This window comes from Oryzias latipes, chromosome 19, assembly GCF_053564925.1.
Source record: "Oryzias latipes strain Hd-rR chromosome 19, Olatipes_Hd-rR_3.1".
Lineage (NCBI taxonomy): Eukaryota > Metazoa > Chordata > Actinopteri > Beloniformes > Adrianichthyidae > Oryzias > Oryzias latipes.
The window spans coordinates 6,201,222-6,210,942 of record NC_136255.1 but is presented as its reverse complement, the minus strand read 5'-3'; positions in this window follow the sequence as shown (position 1 = coordinate 6,210,942).

Here is a 9,721-nt window from a genome sequence, read left to right as displayed (position 1 = left end):
TAGACCATTCCGGGGTGGAAGAAGGGGAGGTGAAGACTCATTTTCTCGCCTTCTGCTCCTCACTTTAGTGTTTTCTTTCTCAGATCGGAGCAGATGCGGCGGCGCAGAGTCACACACCACACATGTTAGTGTGGAAGTTCTCCACTGCTTTATCCACGCCTCCTCCGTGGTTCTCCGGAGGTGCCGCTCCCCCCCTCTGAGCTCTCTGATGGGGAGGATGTGGTTGCGCAAACTTCACATGACAGCCAGAATGTTTGAATCTGATATGGAGCTCTTCATGAGCCCAATAGAAGAAACAAATGATATAAAATATTAAAAACGCTTCATTTCAGCTGAAGCATGAAGTATTGAACTGATCAAAGATCTGTATATACAAACCCTTAGAGTGTAATAAAACCTAACAACTTTAAATTATTAAAAGTTCATGTAAAATAATGGATGAACCATTATTTACTGAGGAGTCATGTCATTGTGCTCCATGAATTTCGTTTTTGTCTGTTTGTGACTCTGTTAGTAACTCATAAGCTAAACTGGATACAGAAAACATTATCTACAAATATTAGTAGACGTGTAACAATTCATTTCAACAATGACACGATTCATATCAGTGGCTGCTTATCTGATCTATAGTTGATTCTGGTTCATTTTGAACCAATTTGGTTTCAAAAAATGGATCCAGGATATATTTAACCAAGTTTGTTACTTGTTTCCACATTAAAAGAATCCAGAACATTCTAGCACACTGCATGGTCACATGTCTTTGGACAGGAATGATGGACTGATCACTTTCTGCTGCATCACATGTTGTCTGCTGGGATGCACTTGGTTATTTTTACATAATAAAATAATAAACCCACCAAATGATATTGCCCCATATCAAAACAATGAATTTATTTCATTTTGAAACAATTTGACAACGGTATAGGTCAATTCGACTTGTCTTGGACAGATTGATCGATTCTAGGTACAGAAATCGGTTAATCGATTAATAGATTATTCATTGCACCATTATTTACTACTGTGTGCAATTGTGAAAAAAAGACTGTATTAAAATATGTAATGATTAGAATCAATGTTATGACTTTTTAAAAGACATTAATTCCAAAGATAAAAGAATTTACTTGGAAAAAGGACTGATAACTGCTGCAGTGCCTTTTCTTGAAAGACTTAGAGGAGTTGTTGGAGTCTGTAAAGATTTTTTCTACCATTTATGAAGTTATGAACAGTGAAGAGTTTCAAATAGGGCTGGATTGATGGTTTCCACATTTAGACATATTTGTATAGAAATACATTAATAATCTATATATGTTTTGAAGAGATTCATATTAATCTGATGCAGTTCACATACTGTAAAATGTGTTTGTGAAATAATAAACCAATGAGATTGTTAACACCATACAGTGTTGGTGGTTCCTCAAACGGAGAAACTCCAACAAAAGTGTGCAGATTTTCAACATTATAAAGGCTCTAAACTAGCTAATATTGCAAAAATGAATGTTCTGCCTCTACTAGAGGCGTTTCAGTTTGGTCACTAGGTGAAGCTCGCCTGTGGGAGCACTTGTGTCTCATAATTAAAAATAAAAGTCAATACCAGAAATGCTTTTTCATGTCCAACACAAGAGGCCTTCAACTGTCATCTGTTTGCCCAGCTGTTGGACAGGACAAGTTTTAAAAAAAAAAAGAAAAAAAAGAAATGCTTTTTCAAATGAAGCTGCATTTGTTGACTCAAAAATAAAAGGGAAAAACAATATACAGCTTGTTCTTTTTCTCCTTTAACACGGCTCAGTCTGTCACTTAATTAAAATGATACAGGAAATCGTATTTGACATTTCATTTTCAAAAAGTTCTTCAGTGAATGTGTAGCAAAATTCAATCTATTTTCAATCTATTTTTACAATTAAACTGGATTAGATAGATAGATAGATAGATAGATAGATAGATAGATAGATAGATAGATAGATAGATAGATAGATAGATAGATAGATAGATAGATAGATAGATAGATAGATAGATAGATAGATAGATAGATAGATAGATAGATAGATAGATAGATAGATAGATAGATAGATAGATAGATAGATAGATAGATAGATAGATAGATGACTTTATTAATCCCACAATGGGGAAATTTCATTTCTGTGGCAGCAACACGACATTCAGAAATAATCGATATAATATAACATCAATAAAGGACATCACAAATGACATTTATATTAAATAATTTAAAATATTACTAAAATTATTATGAAAAATTATTATCAAAAATGAGATTCTTATTAAATAAAGAAATAAATATTAAATAAATACAGCTGCAAAAGTGTAAAAAACCTGCGGTCTGCAAAACATGTAAACTGTAAAAAAACATTACAAATTTTTTCAAAATACAGAAATAACTAAAGAAGTTCACACCAAGATCAAAAACAAACAACTGTTCAGGAACAAAAAACAATTTAAAATTGAAAAACAACAACTACAACAAAAGTAAATGAATCAATGACTAAACAGAAAAACACCTGTGGGACCGTGGAGTGTCACTTTGACACGGTGTTGTACAGTCTGATGGCTGTGGGGAAGAATGACCTGCGGTAGCGCTCCTTCTTACACTGAGGGTGCAACAGTCTTGTGCTGAAGGAGCTGGTCAGCGCCTCTACAGTTTGGTGCAGGGGGTGGGAGGGGTTATCCATGATGGATGTCAGCTTAGCTAACATCCTCCTGTCCGCCACCTCCTCGATGGACTCAAGTGTGCAGCCCAGGACAGAGCCGGCCCCCCTAACCAGTTTGTTAAGCCTCTTCAAGTCTCTGCCTGCACTGCCCCCCGCCCAGCACACAACTCCATAAAGGACCACTGAGGCCACCACAGTGTCGTAAAAGGTCACAGCAGCTGTCTGCACACGCCGAACGACCTCAGTCTCCTCAGCAGGTGAAGGCGACTCTGGCCCCTCCTGTACAGAGCATCCGTGTTGTTGGACCAGTCCAGTCTGTTGTTCAGGTGAACACCCAGATATTTAAATGTGTCCACGACCTCAATGTCTGAACCCTGGATGTTCACCGGTGACTGTGATGGTGAGGACCTCCTGAAGTCCAGGATCAGCTCCTTTGTCTTGCTGGTGTTAAGCAGCAGGTGGTTAACTTCAAACCAGCTAACAAAGTCAGTGATGACCCCCCTGTACTCCTGCTCATCCCCCCCTGATACACAGCCCACAATGGCACTGTCATCTGAGAACTTCTGCAGATGACAGTGGTGGGAGTCGTAGGTGAAGTCTGATGTGTACAGGGTAAACAGGAATGGGGAGAGCACAGTCCCTTGAGGTGCCCCCGTGCTGCAGACCACCACATCAGACACACAGTCACGCAGCCTCACAAACTGTGGCCTGTCTGTGAGGTAGTTGATGGTCCAAGCAACCAGATGTTGGTCCACAACTGCAACCTCCAGCTTCCTCCTCAGCAGTGATGGCTGAATTGTGTTGAAAGCACTGGAGAAATCAAAAAACATGACTCTCACAGTGCTCCCAGGGGCCTCCAGGTGAGACAGGGCCCGATGCTGCAGGTAGATGATGGCGTCATCCACCCCGATGCCTGGTCGATATGCAAACTGTGGCGGGTCCAGTGCTGAGCTCACCTGAGTGCGGAGATGGCTGAGAATGATCCTCTCCATAGCCTTCATCAGGTGGGAAGTCAAGGCGACAGGTCTGAAGTGGTTCGGTTCCGTAGGACGAGGTACCTTTGGAACCGGAACCAGGCAGGAAGTCCTCCAGAGGACTGGTACCTTCTCCAGTCTGAGGCTCATATTAAATATGAACAGCATCACCACACAGAGCTGGTCTGCACACTCCCTGAGGAGCCTGGAGGTGATGTGGTCAGGGCCTGTTGCCTTCCTGGCCTTTGTTCTCCTTAACTCCATCCTGACCTGATTCAGGGTGAGGCAGAGGGGGGTTGGAGGATGGGTGGGCGGTGGCTGGTCTGGTGCTGTGAGTCGTTGGGGGGGTCCCTTTGCTTCTGTTGGAAGAAGGGGAGAGTGGACTGTTTGGTGCTGAGGTGGTAACAGCTGCAGCTGGGAGGAGACGCCTGAGCTGGAAAGGTGTGAAGAGGGGGCCGTGTGGGTAGAGACTGGGGGCTGGGCAGAAAAAGCATTAACAGAAATGCTTTTTCATTTTCACAATGTAACTGCATGAATTGACTCAAAAATAAAATGAAAAATCAATTCTCCAAAATGCTTTTTCATTTTCTACTTCAACACTGCTCATTCTGTGACATAATTAAAGCAAAAATGTATTTCCATCATTTTCCAGTCAGCATTTTAATGAAGTGACAAAATGAGCAGTGTTGAAGAGGAAAAAGATTTTTTTTAAGTCAACAAACACAGCTTCCTTTTGAAAATGAAAAAGCATTTCAGTTTTTGACTTTTATTTTTAATTCTGAGACACATGTGCTTCCAGAGTCGCGCTCTGGCATGAAGCTTTATTCAAAAAGACCACAACTGGTTACTTTGAAAAAAAAAGGTTTTCTTAAAAGAGTTTGGAAAATTCCTGCCCGTGTGTGTAAAATAAAGCTGTTCATTTAGTTTAACAATGTACATTTAGGTTGAACAAGCGTTAACATTAGCCAACCTATGGAAATTTATATTATACTATAGCATCAAGCTAGCAGGCTTTGGCTTTACTGCTATTTTGCGTTAGGTCACCAGCAAAGGAACAGCATATAAGATCGATCTGTAATTTTATGGATGGATTATTGATTTATTAACTTGGATTATTGATTTTATCAACCCAGCCCTGTACAACATTTTTTGCAAAACATTTTATCCCCACAACACTCAATTGCTTCCTTTTTGCAGATTAATGACTGAATTTAGTTTTTCGATAATTCCATTAAAAAACTATAACAATGCAGATTTCAAGTAGATTTTCAGTTTTGCAAAGGGAAAAATACACCCAACTCTCCTTCCTAACTTCTGTCACTGAACACAAAAACTGGTTTTACTGCTTTCTGAGTCGACTTCAGTCATTCTTTGTTTCAACATGCAAATCTCAAGACGAGCCGAGGAGTTTTAAAAATCTGATCACGAATCTTGAGAATAAATTGTAGGAAAATCTTTTTCTTTCTTTCTTTTTTTTAAAGAGAAAACTGTCCCAAAAGAAACAAGACAAATCTGAAGTTTGATCCTATTTGCTGTTAAGAAAGATGCCATAAAAACATAATCAAAATCTGTCCTGTAAGTTTTCATTAAAACGTGCTACAAAACATCTTTGGTTTTATAGAAAGGGAAATAAGTATTTTATGGTAAAAATCTATATGGTTTTTTTTACCTTCATCTGTGTTTACCTTATAGAGAGATATGTCTTTAGGAAATTTTAACGTTAATTATTCTCACATTTGAAATAAATGTTAAGGCATTTCTGGGTTTATCCTGTAATATTACATTTTTTAAGAAATGCTTTAGCAGCTAAAGTGCTTCAATTAATTCAATCACAAAAGCTAAAGAAAAAAACACATCAGCTAATTTGGGTCTTTCTTGTGTGAAATATGGGCTTCACCGTGAGCTGGTGGTGAATCTAAACACAGCAGAACTGTATGATCTCAGTTTGATGCATGAAGACAGAGGTGCCCTAGAGGAATGTCCTGCAGGGGGCAGCAGACCACAGGAGAGGAGGGTTCACAAACATTTCTGTCACACATTCATTTCTGACAACATGATTTAAAGCTATTTTCCCGAAGGAGACAAAAAAAAGTTTCTCATTTGTGGATAAAATCAATATAGTGACATAAACGATGACCATAGATTTTCCTGATTTTTGATTTGTAGCTGACATTTGCAGCGATCACAATATTTTGTTAGCTGCACTACATAGAAATTAAAGGGAACAAACAAACCTTTTGCTCAAAACTGCAATATCCCGTATCCTTAAATAAGTGTGCATTATAGACATTTGATGAATGAAGGAAAGAATTCAGGCAAACACAAGAAAACCTTCAAACTTCAAAGCTTTACTTTAAGAAAGTAAGTGAGTTCAACAGGACGAAAAGTTAGTTATTAAATTGTGTCTGTGACCTTATAGGTCCTAATCAAAGCAACATTTTTGTTCACTGTGGTTTTTATAGTCGCGTAGCATCATTTTGCACCAGAGCAGAAAACCAGTGAGCCAAACCCGTTTACATCTACAACTCTTCTTAAAAATGAAGTTGATGTAAAAGTTTTACCTTTTGTGATGTAAAGCTTTAGTCTGATTTGTTCAAGTTTGTTGTCCTGTGATGTTAAAGCTACAAGTTTTTCTCATTAAATTAGTTTTAAACATGGTAATAATTAGATCACAATCTGTACGATACAAAATTACAGATAAGAAAAGTAATAATAATAACAATAAAATAATAGTAATAACAATGCAAAACATGTTTGAAGAGGAGCTGAGATTACTGAAACCTGCCCTTAAAAAATAAAACAAGAGGAAGAATTTCCTTTGGCTGGCATTGGTCCTTTTAATTTTATTATTTGAGGGTATTTCGTTTGTTTTTTCAGAAAAGTTAAAGTCTTCTCTTGTTAATTTAATATACTAAAAAGTTATTTAAAAAAAAGTATGTATTTTGTTTTGGGCAGATAATGCCTCAGTAGCCCCCTCTAGTGTCGGTTCTCATATCTGCACCATGAACCTCCCCTTTGATCTAAATGCCTGTGTGGACGTAAACTGTAATTGGAGTCTTCTTCTCTCACTGTGAGCGTTTTTGGTAACATTGCTGTAAATGTTTTAGACCTGCTTTAGTAAATCCTTAGCTCATATTTCACTCTTTAAAGCTACAATCTAAATCAGTTTAAGGTCTAAAAGAATGAATGTTTTCAGAGTTTTTCACAAAGGCACATTTGAAAGAACTGCTCAGTTCTCTCCAATTACCATTACCATTGTAACAACACATCATCAGTAGGGTAAAACTAAACTTCATGACGGTCTAAACCCAGCTCACATTCCACATTAGTGGGTGAACAATCCAACACTTGGTAAATTCTGACCAAAAAAAAAACATCCTGAGCAGCTGCTCAGAGGAAACTTTTCCAGGTTTGGAATAATCCCTCTTGCACAACTTTGCTCAGACTGACTGATGGAGACAGATGTTCCTCGTGCATCTGTGAAGCTTCCAACAGGCGGGAATGCTGGAGAACACTCCAGAGTCTCACTGCTGGGATGGGAAGCTCCTGTTGGAAGAACGCCAGCCAAAATGTTCTCTTCCCCGTGTGTCAAACATGAGAGTCAAGGGGTGGGATGTCATCAGCAGTGCTGAAAGAGCCCGTAAAGAAAATGATTCCATCTATTTTGAGTTTTTCTTATAATTTGTTCAGAGCATTATCTCATATGTTGAAGATTTTTGTCAAAAACTTTCAACCTAGGATGATTTAGAAAAAATGACAGAAATATGACAAAATCGCATAACTAGAAAAAAGAAAATGAAAATTAAATCAGTAAAATCATGAATTGTAGCTGAAAACTATAAATCAAAGATAAGAGCTCAGGTGTCCTAGACTGATCTAAAAACTCTAGAAACCCAATTTCCTCTGAAAGGTTGATGTCTCCTCTGAAACGCTTTATCAATGCTCCAAATGTTCTCAACAGGAGAAAGATCTGGACCAAGAGGAGGCCCCTTAATCCCTCAGACTCTTCTGGAGTTTGGCCTTGTCACCAGCGCACAGAGATTCCTCCCGCTTTTCCAAACCTTTTTATGGTTTTAGTCACTGTAGATGACGAGATTTGCTGTTTTGCTAGTGTTGCACAATGAATTCATGCACTCATTCATACCTTGATCAGTTTTTTTTGTTCTTCCTCTATTTTAAGTAAATTTGTTGTCCTTGTTCTTAAAAGTATGGAGGAAAATGCTTAAAAAATGTATTATCTAGACACAAACTTTAACACAATTGTCCATATAAACGTTTGCTAAGTCATCTATGTTCTTTAATTCCATTAAATTATTAAAAAGTTTTTTTTTGCTTAAAAAACTCCAGCATGTCTTTAATAGTAAAATATTCTTAGACAGCTCACATTTTTTAGTGTGTCAGTTTGAGTGTAAGCAAGTGTTTATGTTCCTTCTGATGACAATTTATGTGTCCGATTTAATAAAAAGGAGCAGTTAAATGTTCCTGGCTTTTAATGTGTATATTTAAATTAAAAACTGATGTTTTTGTTTTAGTTTGTATATCACAAAATCCTATTTCAAAGACCCATACTTTCACACTGCCCCTCAGCAATGCATGTTACAGCGACCACTTCCAATGAACAGTCTGTGTTAATGCTCATAAATGCGCGTTTTATAGACTTCCGTGTTCAAAAATCTCCCATTCACATGTTTCTTCAGAAGTTTCTACGACCGTTTTCTGACTACGCCTTCTCTACGTTCAGTGGCTGTAGCATGACGTTACGTTGTCACCGGGCATGTGTGGCACTTTTAGCATACTGTGTTCACGTTGGACTGTCACTGCGATAGCGGGGCATGTACAGTTGGAAGAAGCAATATGTTGAAGCGGTGCAAATCTCTGAAATCTTGCTCCAGACTTTTTCTTTCACAGCTCTATTACGATATTTGAAAGACTTGGGTGTCTTTAAATTCCAGCCTCGCACAAACCGAAATAATTCATTTCTCCTTAATGATCCATTCTCAAACGGTTTGCACTTCTGGAAGTTAAAATTTCACTTCCAAATCAGACTCCCTGATAGGTCAAAGTTCAGCGTGGTTTACCCTTGTGCTATCCTGTGACCCCACCCTTACATTGACGTGTTCTCCCTACCAGGACAAAGGTGGATAAAGGTGGAAAGATTTCATGTAATCCATGGACACCAGTGAAGATCACAAATCATTAAAGAAAAAAGGTTCAGAGCACTGTCTAGTGGGTCGAGATGACCCAACTCCCAATGTTAAAGTGCCTAGGATAGCACAAGGGTTAATTTCAATGCGCGTTTTGTGCGTGGAGTCCAAAAACAGTTGTAGAAACTGTCGTAAAGACGTGCAAACTCGCGGGTTTTAAATACCATAGACTGAAACAAAGGCTTTTCATTGGAAGTGGTGACTTGAACACACTTTGCAGATGGTAGTGTGAAGGTAGCCTGAGGCTGATCTTCCATGTCTGCTACTGTCTGCTTGAGGATTTAAAGGAGGGGCAGATATCCCGCTGGCAAACTCCCACCACAGGGTAAAACCAAATAATCTGCAGCCGCACAGCCAGTGGCAGCTGCTACAATGGGCACTCATCCAACAAGGCACTACAGAGAACGGGAGGAGGAGGAGGAGGAGGAGAAAAAAGACTCTTGTCCTGATCACACATCTGGGCTTCAGCGTTCCCAAACAGATCCGACCCTCAATAATTCCCGAGCTGTTTTCCAGGACTGAGTGGTTTCTCAGCTCTGCGTGAAAGCTGACGCCAAGCATTGATTCTGCGAGGCCACAGGCGGGCCATGGAAGGGGGACTGACTCAGGGGCGCCCTGTTCTGCACACCAACACTCGACCTTTGTGTGGCAACCCCCACGATCTGTTCCTGAGGGTTCGGTCCAGTCCGGCTGGCTCTGTGCTGCACGTTGATAAATGGTCATTTTTAGACAACGTTCAGTAAAACTGAACAGAAATGCATCACCATGTTTAGCAAACTTTTGTTTTTGGCATTTTATACCATAAAATAAATAAATAAATGTCTCTAATTCTCACTTGTTTCACTAAAAAAATGCCTTGCATGACGTGTAAACAAATGCA